Source organism: Leptonychotes weddellii, chromosome 14, assembly GCF_054177405.1.
Source record: "Leptonychotes weddellii isolate Sample4059 chromosome 14, ASM5417740v2, whole genome shotgun sequence".
Taxonomy (NCBI): Eukaryota; Metazoa; Chordata; class Mammalia; order Carnivora; family Phocidae; genus Leptonychotes; species Leptonychotes weddellii.
The window spans coordinates 49,212,369-49,229,831 of record NC_138382.1 but is presented as its reverse complement, the minus strand read 5'-3'; the positions used below and the strand labels follow the sequence as shown (position 1 = coordinate 49,229,831).

The 17,463-nt window shown below is 50.7% G+C and overlaps 1 protein-coding gene across 4 annotated transcripts in view; it reads left to right on the top strand.

The window, feature by feature from the left end:
* Positions 1-17,463, top strand: part of PAX5 (paired box 5) — a 188,585-nt gene that overhangs the window by 47,398 nt on the left and 123,724 nt on the right. The window lies entirely within an intron of this gene.

Here is a 17,463-nt window from a genome sequence, read left to right as displayed (position 1 = left end):
GGTGGCTCAGTTGGTTAAGCGACTGCCTTCGGCTCAGGTCATGATCCTGGAGTCCCGGGATCGAGTCCCGCATCGGGCTCCCTGCTCGGCAGGGAGTCTGCTTCTCCCTCTGACCCTCCTCCCTCTCATGCTCTCTGTCTCTCATTCTCTCTGTCTCAAATAAATAAATAAAATCTTAAAAAAAAAAAAAAAAAAGAGACAGGACTTCTCTCTTCCTTGCAATCTCTTTCTTTCCTTCTGGTTAGAGACACCAGAGTGCCTTCTCTTTTTCTCTTTTCTGGTTCTCTTTTCAGGCATACTATCATTCATTCACTCAACAAATAGTTACTGAGAGCCAACCATGTGTTAGGTACTCTGGTACTAACAGGTCACTGCCCTTGGGCAGCTTGCTGGGTCAGTGAGAGAGGATAATGCTCTGCATATGATAAGTATGTCAGGCACCTACTGTGTGCTGCATAATGCCCCAAATTCCGAGTTGGCAACAGCTTAATAAAGGCTTGTTGAGGGCTTTTCCCTCCGTCATTGCATTCAGTGATCCCTAGAGCCACCCTGTGACAATCACCCTTATTCACAGATGGACACACTGGTGCTTAGCGTGTGTAAGAAGCAGCATGCTGCTGTGGAAGGAGTCTACCGTGGGAATCTAGTTTGGCACGTGAGCTCTATTTTCTTCCCTCCTGTGCCCCAGTATCCCCATCTGTAAAATGGGGGAGTTGCAGTTGATGATCTCTGAGGATCCGTTGAGGATGAGTGGTCCACAGGAGAGGTGGAGCCAGGACACGGGTCTCTGTTCCCAGCCCATCGCCCCTGGTCTTGCAGTGTGACCAGTGGAGGAGAGAATACTCTTTTTTCTCAGCCTTATGAGGCTGGCAGTGAGACAGAGGCGCTCACAATGTGGCAGGCACTTGCTCCCAGCAGCCTTAAGAAGTGCAGGTGCTGGGGCGCCTGGAGGGCTCAGTCAGTGGAGCGTGCCACTCCTGATCTTGGGGTTGTGAGTTTAAACCCCACGTTGGGTGTAGAGATCGCTTACAAATAAGATCTTTTTAAAAAAGGAAGTGCAGGTGCTATTCTATTTCCTTTTTGCAGATGGAAAAGATGAGAGATTAAATCACCAGTCCAGGGTCATACAGCTAGTACGTTGCAGGGCCGGGATTCAGACCCACACAGTCTTGTTTCCCAGCCTGTGCACTTACCTGCTGTACTCGTGGCAGAAGTAACACCTCCTCCCACCCCTCCCCTATTCTTACACCTCAGCCCAGGCTTTGTCCCACCTCCCCAGCTCTCTGAACTCCAAGCCCATTCTGCATGTTTGCAGGATAGCAGGAGCACTGCTCGAGGTGTCTTTCCTTCCCCTGGCCTTTTGGTCTTTCCTTTGTTACAGACCCCGACAGGAAGGAGAAGCTGCTGCAAAACCTGAGTCCCTTCTTGGCTCTGTCCTAGCTGGATTATTGTATTTGGGAAATGGATTTCCAAAAAGGTTAGGGGGAATCCAGGTGTTGTCTTTTAGGAACAAGCTCTCACCGTTCATGTTGAGGAACTACATTTATTTTATTATGGTTTAAAGATTTTATTTATTTGTGAGAGAGGAGGAGGAGAGAGAAAGCATGAGTGGGGGGAGGGACTAGGGAGAGGGAGAAGCAGACTCCCTGCTGAGCAGGGAGCCCCGATGCAGGGCTCGATCCCAGGATCCTGGGATCATGACCTGAGCTGAAGGCAGACTCTTAACTGACTGAGCCACCCAGGTGCCCTGGAAGTACATTCATTTTAGAGTTAATTTGGGCACCTGTCTTCCTGTCTCTCAAAAGGGGTCTGGAGAACTCTTTCTCTCCCTGAATATATCCCTTTTTCAGGAAGACAGATTAGGGAAGAATAATGCCTAACATGGGACAGTCTTAACAGGCAGAACTGGAGGGGCCTCAGAAAACATATAGAGGGATTACCTGTCAACTCAGGTTGACATTGTGTAGTGCTTCCTTTGCTATCCTAAAATGAAATTTAGAAACAATATAACCTACCTACACATATAATTTAAGAAATCAATTCAGTGCCCCGGTTGCGACAAAAGAGGGAAAGAAAAATAAAATCATAATAAAATGATGTATTTAATTATGTAAATGCTCAGGCATGACTACACCAGAAGACGTAATAAAGTAGTCAGTTGCTTGCACTTATGCATAGAATCACCATGAACGCAGCAGATACAAATGTGGACAGCTGTGTTTTTTGGCAATACCAATTCTTCTGGTGGTGTTGCCATCAGTAAACTGATTTTCTGAAATTGTGAACATGTCTTGATAAAATTCCAACCAAAACAAAGAGTAATCTTTCCTCCATGTGGTGGTTGCATTCCTGGAAAAGTCAGTGTAAATTAAAACGCTAAATTTGTGTCTGTAAGTAAAACAGGTTCATGGCTCCGATATTTACAAAGAGAGTTTTCACCAACCTGAATGTATGATGGGTCATTCCAAAGACACCTGGGCACCAGGCAACTCTTCACTGTGCTGGACTGGGCTGAGTGCCCCGCCCCTGCCCACTAAATGCCATCATTTCTCTCCAGTAACAGAAACTCACAGATTCCCCACATTTCCTCTGATCCGCTCATCTTTGTTGAGATCCACTGGAACAAACAGTTTCTCTCTGGGGTCCCTTCCTTTGGGAAGTTCTGTGACTCTGTTAAAAAAACAAAATCTGGGGCGCCTGGGTGGCTCAGTCGTTAAGCGTCTGCCTTCGGCTCAGGTCATCCCAGGGTCCCGGGATCGAGCCCCGCGTCGGGCTCCCTGCTCTGCGGGAAGTCTGCTTCTCCCTCTCCCACTCCCCCTGCTTGTGTTCCCTCTCTCGCTGTGTCTCTCTCTGTCAAATAAATAAATAAAATCTTAAGAAAAAAAAACAAACAAACCCAAATCTGCATTTGTTGTGCACCTACTGTGTGCAAGACCTGGCACTGGGGAGACAGAAACATGACCTGCTTTCTATCTGGGCTGTGAAAGATGAGCCCCTACTCCACGGGTGCCAAGCGCCCAGGAGGCCTCTGTCCTCAGGCACAGCCCCCTACCTCTGATCTATGTTTGGGATGCCCTCTGTCTCCTTCCTCATACGCGCAAGCCCAAATCCTGGCTCAAATGCCACCTCCGCCCTCCAGGAGGCTTTCCCTGACTGCCCCCCTCAATACCAGACGAGTTCTCTCTATCTCAGGGCCCCCATTGCCTGCTGTTTGGGGTCCTCTAGGGTCCTTGCCCATGCTTGAATCAGAGCTCCATCTCCAGACTTTGTCTCCCTGCCAGAGGATGGGTTCCCTTGAGGGCTAAGACTGGGTTCCCTTACGGGGCTATGCTTTCGGTCAGAGCACAGGCAAGAAATGGTTGAATGCTTGAACGAAGAGATGCAGCTTAGCCAGGTACCCCTCTCTGTGTACATCTTGTCCTTTTAATTAAGCAAATGAAATGGCTTCTCTTCTCCTGTCCTCACGCCCTGGTCCTCATCAGCTGACGTGAGATGCTTGCTGTGCACAGTGCTATCTCATTTGGGGTCTAACAGCCTGCTTGGTCTGACCCATTGCTTACACTTGACACAATTTATTTATTTATAAAGATTTTATTTATTTATTTGAGAGAGAGAGAGAGAGAGTGTGTGTGCATGCACAAGGGGGGAGGGGCAGAGGGAGAGGGAGAAGCAGGCTCCCCAAGGAGCCGGGAGCCCGATGCGGGGGCTCGATCCCAGGACCCCGGGATCATGACCTGAGCCGAAGGCAGACGCTTTAACGCCGGCGCCCTGACTCGGCACAAATGATTGAGCCCATTGCACAGATGAGCTGAGCCGTGTAAGGTCCCCCGGCTGGCGAGGGGCAGAGCCCAAGCTGGTGCGTGAGGCACTACTGTCCGTGTCATCTAAACACGTCCAAAGCCGGGCCTCCCTCCTAGGAAGTCATTCATCCATTTAGTGGCTCCTGACTCCGTGTCGGGCACTGCGGCCTCCGTGGTAGGCCAGGCCTGGTGGCCCCCTTTGATTTCCCTGAGGGGGCTCTGTCTCCCTAGCCCCAGGCCAGGCACGGAAGGGAGCGGCCAGCCTTTAGCAGCAGGTCATCGAGGAGTGGCCGTCTCCTCTGTACTTGCTTAGTTTTTCACTTTCAGTGAAATGTCCACTTTTATCCATTCATTCCACAAGTATTTATTTTGTTCCTGCTATGTGCTCTGGGTCCTGGAGACACAGCAATGAACAAGATAGACAAAAACTTCTGCCCTCATGAGCGACATTCTAATAAGGGAAGAGAGAATAAGTAAATAAGGAAAATAAACAGCGTGTTGCTAAGGGCGCTGGAGGATAACAAAGCTGGGGAAGGGGACAGAGCGTGAAGCTGGGAAGGGGGGCGGGTATAGGCTGGTGTGTGGAGGGTAGTCATAATGATGAAATGACATTTGAGGAGAGACTCTCAGGGAGGGAGGGATGAGCCAAACAGATCTGGGGAGGAACGTTCCAGAGAGAGAGAACAGCGTATGCAGAGGCCTGAGGCAGGGGTGTGCTTGGCATAATTGAGGGACAGCAAGGAGGCCCATGTGGCTAGAGCAGAGTAAGTGGAGGAGAGTGGGAGGAGGGGAGGTCAGGAAGGCCCGGTTGCAGGGCGGGGTACCCAGATTCATCCATTTAGTGGCTCCTGACTCAGTGTTGGGCACTGTGGCCTCCGTGATAGACAAGGCCTGGTGGCCCCCTTTGATTGATCTGGGTACGCGGATGCTCTGTGTAAGCCACGATCCACTGTGGATTTTGCTCAACGTGAGATGGGGCATCAGTGCGTGGCAGCCCAGAATGTCTAACGGGGAACTGCAGAGGTGTGTTTTGCCCCCTGCCAACAGTGAGTCACTAAGTCCAGCAGATTTTCCCTCCTGATCATCTCCTGAACCTGGCTCTGAATCTGGGTAGGCATTCCCGTCATCAGCTCTATCCTGGGCAGGAACCTTCCTCTGGCCCCGGGGGCCTCGGTCACATCTCACTCTGATGGGGTCTCTACACTGTGGCCAGATCCGACCACGTGATCCCCTCCACTCCACAACCCTTCTGTGTCTGGCATGAACTGTAAGTGTGTGAAGAGGGTCAGACAAGGGCCCGACTATTTGGAAACCAGACTGGGGAATCTGGGAGGTGGGGATTGGGGTTACTGGAAGGTGGACTGTCATTTTGTGGGTAAGGGAGGCAGCATGCTGCAGGGGGAGGCCCAGAAGCCTGTTCCCCACCGTCAGCAAGCCCCTCATCTCAGCCCTCTCTCTGTCCTCAGCAATGGCTCCCCCCAGAGGCACCCACTTTATTTATTGTTTCTCCCCTGCTCCCCGCGGGCAGAGGAAAGTCCATTAGTGTGTTTGCAGACTCCGCCAGCTCTGAGCAGATGCAGGGCTGATTTGCAAACTGTCATTGCCCTGGCCTCCTCCAGAGACCTGCATGCTGGGCTCAGCCTTGTGGCTCCAAGAACCACCTCCCCCAGGCAGACAGCCGGGCAGAGCCCCTGTGCCCTGATTTCCCAAAGCGCAGCCCCTTGGCTTGCAGTTGGGAAGTTTAAATTAAATGCCACGAAGGAACCATAACAGCACATTGGGCCATGTTGACAGTGGAGAATGAAGTTCTTTCTGTTGATAGGAGCTCATTGGCTCGGCACAAATTAGAGAGGTCTTGAGACAAAGTGCAAAGAGTCCTGAGCTGAGCACCTGGGATCCAGGTTTGCGTTCTGGTTGGGTCGCCGAGTGTCTTGGTGACTTCGGACAACTGTTTACTGGCCTCTGGGCTTCAGGTTCCAAGCTGTACATGAAGATGCAGGCAATCTTAGAATCCCCCCTAAGCTCTAAAATTCTCTGAATCAAAATTTGAGGATGTTTCTTTCATCCAAGAAGCCGAGGACGGTGGTGTGCCCGGCATGGCTTGGCAATTCTGGAATTGTCCAGAGCTTGGCAGAGGCACTCGGGAGCTGAGACACTAGGGCTCTTAGTCTCCCCTGGCCTGATAACTCTGCTGGGTGACTTGGGCAAACCACCTCCCCCTCTTTGAGCCCATTTTCTCATCCATAAAATGGGAATGATAATCTCTTGCGCTACTCCTTAGGTCATTGTGAGAATCAGACAAACTGATGAATGTGGGAGGTCGGCGTGAATATGTGCCCGAGTGGCGGATGTTGTTACCATTTTGGGATGTACCTTACCCTGTATGGGCACATGCATTAGCCAGTGTAATACAAGAAGATGCCCCTGCTGTGTAGAGTCCAAGCAGGTCGATTCAGCTATGTCGTAGGGAATGACGCTGCTTCCATGCAGTGCAGACCCCCCGGAGGGGTTGTGCTTGCTCAGTTCCGTGCCATCCTAAGTCCACCATTGATGTGTGTGTGTTTGGAGGAAAAACACACCACAGATAGACACAAAGGACTCTCGAGTTCTTTTCAGCTGAGACAGGAGATGACACACACTGGCGGACAGAGGCTGATCTCTGTGTATCCAAGAGGAGTCGAGCCAGTCTGAGTATATCTAACAGGTCAAGCTCTGAAATGAAGAAGCAATAAGCCAGTGAAATGGTACTATCACCGAAACATGATTGATCAATTGAATTCTATCAGAGACAGTGGACAGTGAGATTAACTCAGGCCTGATAGGTTCAATGAGTTAAAGCATGATGTTCATTTCAGCTTCATTTCACCAGTCTTTGCTTGTGAAATTGGTCAATCAATAGAGGTTGAAGATCATATATATATATATATATATCGGGGACCATCTTATGGGGAATATAATCTCAGTAGTTGGCTCCTGGCTGGGGCTGCCTGCCTCGGGTAATGGAGACAGAACAGGGACTCCATCAGCCCCATCGAAATGGCCTGATATCTTCTCCAAATGAAAAGTATTTTTGGATCTCTGATGATTTATCTTTTTTTCCTCCCTCTCACTTTGATCTATGACAAAACCCATACCCATCTTGGAGAAATATAGTGATTTCTTCTGAAAACATTTGTGCAATGATCAGATAGATACACTTCAAAATATGAACCTTCTTTTTGGTTATATTGTCCTTGGAAAAAAATAAAGACAGTAATTTAAAAACCCAAGTGGGGGTAATGCAAAGATATCAGTTTAAATATGATTTTTAAACCCTTTTATTTATTTATTTCTGTGCAGTGGAGGATGGGGGACAGACTGCTGTGTGTGTGGAAGCCAAAAAAGGGGGTGCATGCATAAGGAGGCCTTCCAGGTGTAATTAAAATGAAGCCTTAAGCATTCCTTGATCTCATTTAAAAGCACAACTCATAGAAACAAATCACCCTTTTGCTCCCGGTAATATTTCATTTGCTTTGGAATATTTTCACTATGGTGGTTAATTTAACATCCCTCCTAATTAGCGTGCATCTCTCTCTGTAAGGTGGAGTAATTAGGTACTACTGTACAAGGTAATAGACTTGGACAGTATGGATTAGAGAGAACAGACTTGTCCCGTGGCAATGCACAAGGTATTCCTTCCTGCCTCTTCTTTGAGGTCATCTTGATTCAGTTAAACACAAAGAAATCCCATCTCTCTCTTTTTTTTAAGATTTTATTTATTTATTTGACAGAGAGAGACACAGCAAGAGAGGGAACACAAGCAGGGGGGAGTGGGAGAGGGAGAAGCAGGCCTCCCACAGAGCAGGGCGCCCGATGCGGGACTCGATCCCAAGGACCCTGAGATCATGACCCGAGCCGAAGGCAGACGCTGAACGACTGAGCCACCCAGGCGCCCCAGAAATCCCATCTCTTCATATCAACGCCACAAGAGCTTCAGTTATGTATTGGCACTATGTGTACATCAGAGTATACGTTAGGCTCTGGATAACGCGGAGCAGCGCTGAGCAGCTAGACAGAGAGGAAAGAGCCTCGTGTACTTTGCTGTCTTCCCCCACCCCCGATTCTTGCATTCCAACCCTCCTGAATTACAGCCATTCCCAAGCACCGCATTTTCACGTGCCTCTGGGCCTTTGCATATGCTGTTCCCTCTAGTCGGAATGCACTTCGTCTCCCTGCCTCTTTCTTTGGCTCACTCCTTCCTACTCAATCTTAAGTCTTGGGCTTCATTTTTTCCAGGTGGCCTTTTTGGATCACCCCTGCCCCCAGCCTGGGTTAAGTGGAGCGATTTAGTATAGGGTTAGGAGCAGACTCTGGAGTCAGACTGCTTGGGTCTGGATCCCAGCTCTTCAGTCTCTTAGCTGTGTGACCGTGGGCAAGTTACTTAAGCTCCCTGTGCCTGAGTTTCCTCAGCTGTAAAATGGGAGGGGCAATCACAGACCTGACATTATGGGATTGTTATGAGGATTAAGTAGATACGGTGCTTAGAATAGTGCCTGGCACAGAGTAAGCTCTGTATAAGGGTCGGCTACCATCCTTTGGCTCCCGGGGCTGCCTCCACTTCTCAGGCTCCTCGCACTTACCTTACCGCATTGGAATCATTCACTTCTCTACGTCCTCCACTCAAGGGCAGGGGCTAGAATTTAGACCCCTCTCTGGTTCAGGTGCCACTCACAGGGCCAGACAGCCAGCAGGAGTTCGGTGCACATTGCTCAGGAATGAATGGATCCACAAGGCTTGGAGTGGGCATCAGGGGCCTCGTGTGTTCCCAGGCTCAGCTCACTTTGGACCTGACCTGTGGCCTTGGACAAATCCCTTTGCCATCCCGGAGTGTGGAATCATCAGTCCCTTGGGGCCTTTCCCTCACTGACAGCCTATGACTCATTGGGTAACACACGGCACAGTCTGATTCACTCTGGTCGAACCTGAACGTATTTGACAATTTTGCGTTTTGCGTTTTTCTTCTCTGAGAAGAAAGATTGAGTGAGACTAATGGCTGAATAATGGTAGTTCCAATGGAATTTCCTGCACGCAACTTTGATTTTTCTCGGCCCAGTTTAAGCTGGGATTTTTACAATCACCCAGAACATCAATTTTGTTTCAGGGCTGCCACGGGACATTTCCAGCCCTGCCACCGTGGTGCCCAGCACAGGGCCCGGCTCACAGTAGATGCTCTAGAAATGTTGCTGGCTGAATCTTGTCTGTGCCCAGAAGCCTATCCCCTCTATCTCCACGTCTTGTCTCCTCTGCGTATCTGGGGTCTGGCTTGGATGGGCCCTCTTGCAGGGCCCCCTCCCTGTTAGTCATCTTTGGGTCATTTCACGTGTATTCTCCTTGCATTCTTTCATCAGCCCCGGGTCTCACGATGGTCCTGTTTTACAGATGACAAAATTGAGGATTCAAGAGGTTAAAGGAGTATCTCAAATATAGGCTCAAGAAGCTCGTAAGAGACAGTGGGGATTTGGCCCTGAGCCTGCCAGCGTTCGGGGTGCCCAGGCTTCCCTGTTGTGTGCGCCCCATCCACCACAGGGCCTAGCTTTACTCTAAGACATGGTGAGACGCATGCAGGTATTTGCTGTGGCCTCGAACACGTTACTTCTTACCTTTGCCACGACCCTCAGCTGGAAAATGGGGACTGACATGACAGGATGGCTTGTAAGGAGTAAAATCCAGGCCATAGTGGTGGCCAGGGCAGCTTGCTGAAGAGACCCAGCGGAAAGGGCCGTTCGTTTAGCCTGTGGATTTAGAGGCAGGCTTCAGAGACGAGGTGGTTTCTAGGCTGAGCTTTGATGGGCAGGGGCGAAGGCGAGCCAGCAGAGGGATGAAGAATGAGGAGTAAGTAGCCTGCTGGGATGGTGTTGTGGGATGACTGGGGGGTGACTCTGACTGCAGGGGCGGACCATGGAGGCCCTGAAGGCTGGGGCTTCTTGAGGAAGCCTTGGAGGGGTTTTCGTGGTGAAAGCGATGGTGATGGCAGCTAATGTGGGTTGGACACTCACTTTGACCAGGCACGTTACGGGGATGGTCTCATTAAATCTTACAAAAGCCCCAGGGATTGTCCGGCAGACCATGGTCCCCGTTTACAGATGAGGAAACGGAGGGTGTTAGTTTTAGCAGCTGACCTGAAGGGTGAAGGGGAGTGGAGGGAACACTGCGGGCACCAGGCCTAGGCACACACCGCAGCTGAGTGACCTCAGTTACTCAGCCTCTGGAGTCTGACGTGCCAAGACCCAGCTGTGCCGCGTCTTCACTGGGGGAGGCAGGACTGGGGGCACGGTGGGTGTCAGAGAACCGGGCTGAGAGGCAGCAGCCTGGCTGGGTGTCACTACCCTGGAGCCCTCAGGCCAGATCGGGAGCAGACCTCGGACCCTAGGGTGAGGGTGGGGGGCACTGTAGTGGTGCATAAAGCAGTAATGGGACCTGGGACTTCTCACAAATTCAAAAAGATGAAGGGTAAATGTATCCTAGTGAAGAAGAATGAGATTTCTTCCTCTCTGACTTCCTCCCAGAAGCCCCCAGCAACCCTCCACTACCCACATGTCTGTTCCTAAACCAAGTATTGGCAAAGAGAATAGGGTCCCCCGGGTAGGCTCGGGCAACTGTTTAGGGGTGGGATGGATATTGCAAGGGGGGGGTCTGCCCTACAAAGACTGTACAGAACAACCAAAATGGGAAGATAAGTTAATGCTCATGTAATACTATTTAATAGACAAAATCTAGGTGGATTTTGGAGGAAAAAATGGTTAGAAATGACTGACTCAGCCTCTGTGGTGGGTGATAGGGCCCCTGAGGCCCAGAGAGGGCTCACACAGCACGTAAGGGCAGAGCTGGAGCTAGAACCCAGGTCTGCGGGCTCTCAACCCTTTTCCCACGGGGCCCTGCCACCGCCCTGCCATGCAGGGGAGCACCTGGGAGGATGGAGGGGGTTCTGTAAGGGCTCTGGCTTTGGCTGGGTTCTGGAGAGAAATGGACCCAAGGCTGAAGACTGACCCAGTGGCTCCAAGCTCCCTTCCTGGAACAACCTTTGGCTAGGGTTGCGTCCCAAAGGCCACGATACCAGAAGGTATTATGGAGATTCCTGTTTGTATTTATTTATTTTTTTCCCTCCCAGTGAGCATCTGCAGACATAAAGTACATGACAACTTCTTTATTTTTATTTTTATTTTTTTTTAAAGATTTTATTTATTCATTTGAGACACAGAGATACACAGAGAGAGAGCATGAGCAGGGAGAGAGGCAGAGGGAGAGGGAGAAGCAGGCTCCCCGCTGAGCCAGGAGCCCGATGCGGGGCTCGATCCCAGGACCCTGGGATCATGACCTGAGCTGAAGGCAGATGCTTAACCATCTGAGCCACCCAGGCGCCCCAGTACATGACAGTTTTTAAAGAAACAAACCAGAACCCTTCAAGAAAAATGCAAACCTGAATCTGCTGTGCTCTGAAGAAAATGCAATGGGTTTATGATCTTTGAAGACACACAAGAGACAGCTTTCTCTTGACAGATGGGAATCTGAGGCTATTTTGCTTCCTCCCCCTTTGCGTGACCAGACCCAAGTGTGTAAAGCTTTTAGCTTCAAAGCCGGGTTGTGAATAACATTGGTTTAACCTGAAATTTAAAGCCAGCATTTCTTTGCTCTCCGAGACGGGGCTTCCTGCCCCTTGCTCCCCTGAAGCTAGCTTCCAGAATGTTAATTCTACGAGCCATGGTTGACTAAGCCCAGCACTGGGTCTATTACATATTATTTGATTTGGAGTAGAAAAAAAGATTTAAAGATACCATGCCCCCCGTATACCTTTGTACTTTGGCTCATGTCTGTCCATATATTTAAGCATACCATTCACATTGCACGTTCAGATTTTTCTCCCTGGGATAAAATGGGTCTGAGCATTTCTGTAGCTTGTCTCCAAGACCACGTTCCCCAATGAAGTCAGATGGCATCTTTGCAACACAGATGAGAAATGCTACAGAAACTTCCACGGGAGACTTGGAGGTTCAGACCTGCCCTTGTGCCAGGGATGGTTTTCGGGTATTCATTTTTGTAGCTGTATCCGAGCATATAATTGGTTTGTTTGGCTCACACTTGCTGTGCACCCACTATGTGTGGTACCCAGAGGCAGGTTGTCTGTGTCCCTGGCCTAAGAATTAGGCCTCTTTTTGTCAGAGGTTTTTTTTTCTTAAAGATTTTATTTATTTATTTGCCAGAGAGAGAGAGACAGCGGGAGAGGGAACACAAGCAGGGGGAGTGGGAGAGGGAGAAGCAGGCTTCCCGCCGAGCAGGGAGCCCGATGCGGGGCTCGATCCCAGGACCCTGGGATCATGACCTGAGCCGAAGGCAGCCACTCAAGCGACTGAGCCACCCAGGTGCCACTTGGAGGTTTCATCCTGGTTGACATGTGTGCCTTTTCTGGTCTGATTATTTTTCAATTAACATTTGCCTCCTCCACTGAACAGAAGTCCATGAGGGCAGGGCCGGGCCAGCTCTTGTCCATCGCTGATGCCAGCATTAGCGTGGCACCTGCTCACTAAGGTTGGTTAAGGGAAGAGTGAATGGGGGTGTCTGGGTGGCTCAGTCGGTTAAGCGTCTGCCTTCGGCTCAGGTCATGATCCCGGGGTCCTGGGATCGAGCCCCGTATCGGGCTCCCTGCTCCAAGGGGAGCCTGCTTCTCCCTCTCCTTCCCATTTTTGCTCTCTTGCTGTCTCTCTCAAATAAATAAATACAATCTTTTAAAAAGAGAGAGAGGGGGCACGTGGGTGGCTCAGTTGGTTAAGCAATTGCCTTCGGCTCGGCTCATGATCCTGGAGTCCCAGGATCGAGTCCTGCATCGGGCTCCCTGCTCAGCAGGGAGCCTGCTTCTCCCTCTGACCCTCCCCACTCTCGTGCTCTCTCTCTCTCTCAAATAAATAAATAAATAATCTTAAAAAAAAAGAGAGAGAGAAGAATGAATGATTGAATGAATGAGGTCAGATGGAGGGATGCTGGCATTTGCAGACCAGACCTGCGGAATGAAGGTGGTCATCACAGGTATTACTGACTTGTTCATTTATTCCACAAATATTCCCCATGGAGGAGACAGAGATGAATTAACTGTGGCTTCCCCCTGAGGTAGCTAATAGTGCAGTGTCAGAGTGAGGGGCCCAGGGGGTTGACTCCTAAGAAAAGGGAGAGAGTGGTCAGAGCCCAAAGAGTAGGAGATGAAGCAGCTGGCACAGAAAGGGAGGCACCCTGGAGGAGGAGGCACGCGTGCTCACAGGCTGTGTCTGTCCTGGCAACAGTGCGCATGTACATGGGGAATGGCTTCCCTTCCGTAGCGGCCGGTGGATGACCTGTGGGTGACTGCCTGACTCCACGCATCACATTCAGATGCCCACTAGTGCAAACTTCACCTTGCCAGCCCTGAGTCTTGCCAAAGGATGAGGCTTGGGAGCAGGGCTTCAAAGGCACAGCCTAACCTAAAGGAACGGGCAGTTCAGGTACCAGGACTGAGAAATGGGGAGGGTGATTACTCCCCAGCCCCTCCCGTGGCCCCACAGTGCTCCCCTGACAGGACTCAGGTCCTCCCCGTGGCCTTCTGTGGGCTCCGGGGCTGCCTGGCCATCCCCCGCCTGCCTCTCCGCAGTCCCCTGGGGTCTCTTCCCCTCACCATCCGGTGCCTTTCGTCTCCTTCTCATGTCTAAGCCTTTGTAGGGGGCCTCCTCTGCCTGGCACGCCCTCCCCACCCCACCCTCTTTGCCCAGCTGACCCTTTGTCCTCCACTCTCCGTTCAAGCATGATTTTCCCGTGGAAGACTTCCCTGACTCCTCCCTGTGCGGTCACAGCTCTTCCTCATTCTCCATAGTCCTGTGCATATGTTTCTAGACACTTTTTCTACTTGGCAGTAATCACAGTTTGTAGCCATATGTCTGTGTGAGTATCGACCAAAGTGAGCTGCCCTTTCTAGTTTGGAAAGCGGGGTCTGTCTTAGTCATCACTGTATCCTCTGTTGTTTTTTTTCCAAACATCACCTGGTACAGAGTAAACACTTCATCCGTATTTGTTTAATGAGTGATTATATAGGTAGAAGTGTCCCAGCCTCCTCAGGAAATGACCAACGTCAGGCATCAGTGAGAGTGACAAGGTAGACCTACCTCACCTCCCTCCCCGATGGAGAAAGCAAGGGGGTTGCTGGAGGGGCAGGGACAGCGGGAGGGATCATAGGTCAGGGCACACGCCCGGGGAGGTGGCTCTTTCCAGCTCGCCGTCCTCCACTAGGAGTTTCTGGGTCACCAAGACAGCCTGGACCCTCTCCCAGACTTGGCCCATGGGTGCTGTGGTTGACTTTCAGAAAGCCAAAGAAGGATGCAGCAAGTCTTCTTCCTAAAAGATGGCTTGGATCCCCGCAGGGCTCTCTGTGCTTGGAGAACGTGAACCTGTCCTCAGGGAGCTAGGCTTCCAAGGACCCCGGTGCAGACACTTGAGTTGGCCATGGGCCCTGAGCCTTTACTCAGTGACCAGATGGTGACCTTGCCCACAGGAGCCCTCAGCAGAGCCACCGTCAGCTTCCTCAGTGGGGGTGAAGCTCTGCCCTTCTAGAACTCTGAGCTGTGCAAAGAGCCCAGTTCTGTGAATCCCATGGGGGAGGGATCGAGCCTGAAGACATCTGGGGGAGGATGGCCTGGCCAGTGTGTCTGATGGAGCAGCCTGAGTGGGAGGGAAGAGGTGGGCACTGCCCAACTGGGGGCAGAGTGAAACCTTGGTGGGAGTCATCAGGGACTGGCTGACAGGAAGGAGCCTTCATTAGGAGTTTGGGGCCTGGCTGGCAGGATGGGGCTGGGGAGTATAAGTGAAGTTGGTGGACAGAGAGTAGTCTTTTAAGAGCGGATGTGGTCTATGACAGGGAGAAACTCGATGGGAGCACTGGGAACCGAGGGCAAGGTCATACTTCAGTAGGAGTGACTGGGGCCAGGATGACAGGCCAGAGCAATAGCTGAGGAGGAGCAAGATGAGTGTCCTCCTGTGTGTGTGTACCTTTGATAATGGGGTCATTTGGCAGATGCCAACCAATGGGAGAGCATGGACAGGGTTCTGAGCTCCCACATTCTGCTAGTCTCGATGCCCTTGTAGGTATGGTCCCCACGGGGATAGGCCATGATGGTAAAATAACTCTGAGGATGATGTCCCATGGGCAGGAACAGGGACCAGTCTTGTGGAAGACTCGTGTCATAGGTAGCCGGAGGAGGGGCCCAAACTCTAGGCTGGAGGACATCAGCCAGCGAGACCAGCGTCCATCGTGGCCCACATGTTGGGGTATCTAGTCATTCAGGCTGTAGCCTAGACTATGGAATCCTCTTGGGTCAACATGGAGGTGCGATCTGTTTTCTCAGGGGGTTTTATGAGCTGCCTCTGAAGGCCCTTCCTATAGAGATCCTGGGGTGCTCGGAGCTGTCAGCCTCCATGGAGGACTCTAGAAGGCCAGTATTCATGGGAACAGCCACAGCTGATGTCTTTGCTCAAATGTCAGACCCTGCATTGCATCTGCCCCCAGATAGGACAGTTGGGGAAACACCCACTTTTGGCAGCATCTCAGTGACACAGCACCCCACTGCTTCAAGCTCCTTGGTTTGGCCTCCTTCCTCACATGACATGATAGATGAGGTCTAGGGCAGCATGTGCTGGCAGAGTGGGACGTCAGGGAGACTCGGGCAAGGCTTGTGTGAGGACACCTGCCAGGGAGAGGTCTGATAAGTGCTGGTCTCCCCTGGGGCTTCCCAATGGCCAAGGCAGAGGCCTGGGTTCCAGCAGTGTCTGTGGTCAGACCTGCATGAGTACTTGGGTCCTAGAGGTCAGCCCTGCATGAACAGCTGGGTCCTAGAGGGCCCCTGGGAATGAGAGCCCTGGAGGCCATTTCTTTGCTGGAAACTTTTCCCTCCTTGCTGTCTTTCATTTTGAATGGTTCAAACTCAAGGCTCACCAAAAATATTTCATCCCATTTTCTTTTTTTTTTTTTTTTAAGATTTTATTTATTTATTTGAGAGGGGGAGAGAGAGAGTGAGAGAGCGAGAGAGAGCACACATGAGCAGGGGGAGGGAGAAGCAGACTCCTCCCTGCTCAGGGAGCTCCATCCCAGGACCTGGGATCATGACCTGAGCCAAAGGCAGACGCTTAACCGGCTGAGCCACCCAGACGCCGCCCCCTCCCCCCCTGCAATTTTCTTTTTTATTGGTAACTCATAATATTTTCTTTGAAATGTAAGCATCATCCCCAGAGCCTGTAACAGTGTGAAGAGCTAACAATACAGAACACAGAGAGAATTTAATCCTGTAGTTTCTTGATAATTCATGTTTTTGGGTAGGCAGTAGTACATTGAAAGTTCTGCAGTAAGACAAAACACAACAAAAAGCATGCTATGAGGAGTGTCCCTCCCTTCACCTCCTGCCTCCGGGAAAGGAAGAATGAGCGCTTTCGATGTTTCTCATGGTGCCTTCCAGAGTTCCTTTGGCAATATATATACAAAAGGAACATAAAGTCTTATTTTCTTCCTTTTTCTTACACAGGAGGTTATACGTTATACATGCTGTGCTGTAGCTGGTTTATTTTTCATGTGACGGTGTATCCCGAAGATCTTTCCATATCGGCTCACAGTGGGAGTCCTCGTTCCTTTATGTAGTCGCCCCGTATTCCACTGTGCGAGCACACCCTAACTTATTTGGCCAGCCCCTACAAATCAGTTCTTGTGTTGTTTCCAGTCTTTTGCTGCTAGAACCTTGTCCATAGATCACTTCCCATATGTGTGAGTCCAGTGGTAAAATACATTTCCAGAGGTGCAGCTGCTTTATCAAAGGAAATGTGCATTTGTGATTTTGATAGCTTTTGTCAAATTGTCTATCATGGGTGTGTGACCAATGGGCTCCCACCAGAATTGTATGAAAGCTATTTCTCTACAGCTGTCCCGGCACAGTGCTTTACTGGCTGGTCACGTGGTGTGGTGGCGAATGTCCTGGGTGAGGGCATCAGCTCTGGGACGAAACTGTACCTTCAAGGGGTGGGGAGCTTCAGTCTAGAAGAGGCAGTGGCCCCTGGTGATTAAGACTCCCACTCAGGGGGGCGCCTGGGCAGCTTGGCCGGTTCAGCATCCAACTCTTGATTTCGGCTCAGGTCATGATCTCAGGGTCGTGGGATCGAGCCCTGAGTCGGGCTCCGCGCTGAGCGGGGAGTCTGCTTCTCCTTCTCCCTTTGCTGCCCCCCCTCCCCCCGCCATGCACTCTCTTTCTCTCTCTCTCAAATAAATAAATAAATCTTTTAAAAAAGACTCCTGGTCAACCTGAGCTCCAATCCTCAGGCAAATTACTTGACCTCTCAGGCCTCAATTTTCTCATCTGCAAAATGGGGGACATGTTATCTACCGTGGGGCCATTGTGAGTTTCGGACGAGATGACGCATGTAAAAAGGGCTTGACTCTGGAAAACTGTATGGAGGTTCCTCAAAAAGTTGAAAATAGAGCTACCATATGATCCAGCAATTGCACTACTGGGTATTTACCCCAAAGATACAAAAGTAGGGATCCGAAGGGGTACGTGCACCCCGATGTTTATAGCAGCAATGTCCACAATAGCCAAACTGTGGAAAGAGCCAAGATGTCCATCGACAGATG